Genomic DNA, 4,349 nt, shown 5'->3' with positions numbered 1-4,349 from the left:
AGACAAGTGAATTAAATTGGTAGAAATGCCCGGGTTGCACATTGGATAATAGAACCAATTTGATATTCAATTGGTGAAGTCCTTCAGCTAATGCCATGTCCGGCTGCAAAGTTGCAAGTGAATGGATTCTCCCGCCATCCCACCATCCCACCATCCTATCATCCTGCCATCCCGCCATCCTACCATCCCACCATCCTGCCATCCCACCATCCCGCCATCCCACCATCCCGCCATCCCGCCATCCCATCATCCTACCATCCTTCCATCCTTCCATCCTTCCATCCTTCCATCCTGCCCTCCTGTCATCAGCATTATATCTTGACCATTACTGGGCCACTTCTCTCCAAAAACCCTGCTAATTATATCTTGATGTAATCTATGACATACTCAAAACAAGAACGTATAGTAGTGTAGTTGACATGCATCTCCCTCAATGTTCCCCATGGTATGTATACCTTTACTGTAGTCTCCCCAAAGCAGAAAGAATACAGTGTATATTATATATGCTTAATTTGTGGTAGCTCAGAATAGCCATTTGGGGTTCTGAGTATCTGTATTGCACAAAATGCCCAGAAGACATATAAATCCCATGGGAGTTCCAGAGGAATATGTTCAATTATTATTTGCAAGACATGAAGATATAAGGTTCTAATTGGAGAACTTACCTGGTAAATGGTGCATGGAGAGGAGGGAGGAATACATTGTATCCATTCGTTACATCACCACAGTTTCACCAATGAGAGTCAAAAGTGGGTTGGAGGTAGGGATGGGATAGCTAGAAAGAAGTTTAAAAGGAATTACAGAGATTGACAAGACAAGATAATGATTTCAGAAGATTATATATGGAGCAGGACAATGGTACGTGGATAGTCACTAACATTCTAGCCATATCTCTGTATCCACCAAAACACATATTCAAAACATCCTGCCTTCCTTACCTGATCAATACTCTTTGAACAACCTACTAGCTACCCCAGCCTTAAGTGAACCCCACACCATATATAATAAACACCACCAAGATATGATTAGGAACTTGTTTGGAGAGAAATAGTCCAGTAACAGTGGAAATACTATACTCATGACTGGTGGGCAGAATGGGGGCGGGATTACACCTATTGGAGAAACTAGTGCCTAATTTAGTAATTGTCAGTCAACAATGATGGCATTGAGAGGGGGCACCAGGCGGATGGTGTGAAAGTTATAACTAACTTGTCTCTTTGGCATTGGTGTATGAATGGCTCCGAGCTCGGGGAACAACTCTCATGAGTTGTGTTATCTTGTCTGCTCGGTAATATTACACCCAGACTGAAATGATACGGATGCAACCCAGGCATGTTCAGTGATATACTTCACTTGTAGGCTCGGTAGTGGTCCACTTGAACAAAGCATGGTGGAAGTACTTCCGGGCATTTTTACCAATTGAATCCACTCAGTTGTGGCTTTGCAGCCGGGCACGGGGGTGGCTGAAGGACTTTAATATTTAATCACTAGCATTACCCGGGGTGAGGCCTGGGCATTTTTGCTAATCTGGTTCACTTGTCTGCTTGGTGATTATGCATCTGGACATGGCAGCAGCTGAAATACTTGGACAGTTTAATATGAAATCGGTTCTGTCATCCAAGATGCAGCGCGGGCATTTTTACCGATTTAATGCACTTGTCTGCTCCATGATTTTGCACCCGGACCAACTAAGGTAATTCAACAATTTAATATGAAATTACCAGCATCACCTGACATGCAGCCCAAGCGTTTTTACCAATTTGGTTTATTTGTCTGCTCTGTGATCTCGCATCTGGACACGGCACCAGTTAAAGTACTTCACCAATTTAATATTAAATCGGCTCTATTACCCGAGATGCAGCCCGGGCACTTTTACCAATGTAATTGACTTGTCTGCTCGGTTATTTTCCACCCAGCCTCGGCACCAGCCAAAGTACTTCACCAATTTAATATTGAATCGGCTCTATTATTTGACATGCAGCCTGGGCACTTTTATCGATTTAATTCACTTGTCTGCTCGGTTGTTTTCCACCCAGCCAAAGTACTTCAACAATTTAATATTAAACAGGTTCTATTATGCGAGACGCAGCCTGGGCAATGTTACCAATTCAATTCATTTGTCTGCTTGGTCATATTTCACCCGGCCTCGGCACCAGTTAAAGTACTTCAACAATTTAATATTAAATCGGCTCTATTACCCGAGACGCCAGCCCAGGCATTGTTACCGATTTAATTCACTTGTCTGCTCGGTTATTTTCCACCCGGCCTCGGCACCAGCCAAAGTACTTCACCAATTTAATATTAAATTGGCTCTATTATCCAAGACGTAGCCCGGGCACTTTTGCTGATTTAATTCACTTGTCTGCTCGTTTTCCACCAGTACTTATCAATTTAATTCGCTTATTCCTGACTCGCCGGTTTTACTTTTTACTGTCTGCTCGGATTTTCCACGTCGGCACCAGCTAAAGTACTTCACCAATTTAATATTAAATCGGCTCTATTATCCCAAGACATAACCCGGGCACTTTTACCGATTTAATTCACTTGTCTGCTCGGTTATTTTTCACCCGGCCTTGGCACCAGCCAAAGTACTTCAACAATTTAATGTAAATCGGCTCTATTATCTGAGACTAGCCCGGGCACTTTTGCCGATTTAATTCACTTATCTGCTCAGTTATTTTTCACTCGGCCTTGGCACCAGCCAAAGTACTTCACCAATTTAATATTGGATCAGCTCTATTATCCAAGATGCAGCCCAGGCACTTTTACTGATTTAATTCACTTGTCTGCTCGGTTATTTTTCACCCGGCCTCGGCACCAACCAAAGTACTTCACCAATTTAATATTGAATCGGCTCTATTACCCAAGATGTAGCCTGGGCACTTTTACCGATTTAATTCACTTGTCTGCTCGGTTATTTTTCACCCGGCCTTGGCACCAGCCAAAGTACTTCAACAATTTAAGAGTAAATCGGCTCTATTATCCAAGACTCAGCCCGGGCAATTTTACCAATTTAATTCATTTGTCTGCTCGGTTATTTTCCACTCGTCCTCGGCACCAGTTAAAGTACTTCACCAATTTAATATTAAATCGGCTCTATTACCCGAGACGTAGCCTGGGCATTTTACCGATTTAATTCACTTGTCTGCTCGGTTATTTTTCACCCGGCCTCGGCACCAGCCAAAGTACTTCAACAATTTAATAGTAAATTGGCTCTATTATCCAAGACTCAGCCCGGGCACTTTTGCCGATTTAATTCACTTATCTGCTCAGTTATTTTCCACTCGGCCTTGGCACCAGCCAAAGTACTTCACCAATTTAATATTGGATCGGCTCTATTATCCGAGACATAACCCGGGCACTTTTACTGATTTAATTCACTTGTCTGCTCGGTTATTTTCCACCCAGCCTCGGCACAAGCCAAAGTACTTCAACAATTTAATATTAAACATGTTCTATTATGCGAGACAGCCTGGGCAATGTTATTGATTTAATTCACTTGTCTGCTCGGTTGTTTTCCCAGCCCTTTGAAAGTACTTCAACAATTTAATATCACCCGATGTGCAGCCCAGGCATTTTTACCAATTTCATTCACTTGTTTGCTTGATTATTTTGCATCCGGACATGGCACCAGCCAACGTACTTCAACAGTTTGGGATTTAAATGCCTGCATCACCCGATGTGCACCTTTACTGATGTAATTCATGTCTGCTTGGTGTAATTTCACCTGGACATGGTGCCAGCTCACACATCCTTTCCCTGAAAAATGCACTGGCCCAGACACAATGATTTAATATGGAATCGGCTCAATCACTCAAGGTGAAACCCAGGTATTTGTACTATTTCCCACTTGTCGGCTCCATTATTTTGCATCTGAACATGTTTGATTGGCTGTTTCCATGCATTTATACAGATTCAATGACCTTGTCTGCTCAGTAACTTTGCACCAGAATACAGGACCAGCTAATGTACTCACTGGCCTGATGCAAACATAAAACCAGAGGGTGATTTTGAATGCAGGACATGGCAAAGAACACTGGGGGGTTGGTACAACATATGAACAAGTAAACTTAGTTAGGCCATGTGTTAGCCAGGCTGGCTATCATCACGGGACAGATGGCAACATAAATTGTTTAATTGGAGACAAGCCAAAGAATGGTAGGGAGTGTGGTGCCGACTGGGCCAGGCCATATCCAGGCTGGAGATGGCAACAGATGGGGGCCGGCCTCATCTCTGCTCGGGGCTCACAATGAGATTCATGACCTCGGGTATGTAAACTGACTTTGCCGAGCCAGGGTGCGGCAAGTGGGCTGATCCATATTGTGAGGAATCAAAAGCTGTTCAGCTGA

This window comes from Laccaria bicolor, genomic scaffold (genome assembly GCF_000143565.1).
Source record: "Laccaria bicolor S238N-H82 LACBIscaffold_8 genomic scaffold, whole genome shotgun sequence".
Classification (NCBI taxonomy): Eukaryota; Fungi; Basidiomycota; class Agaricomycetes; order Agaricales; family Hydnangiaceae; genus Laccaria; species Laccaria bicolor.
This window is presented reverse-complemented; position numbering follows the sequence as displayed.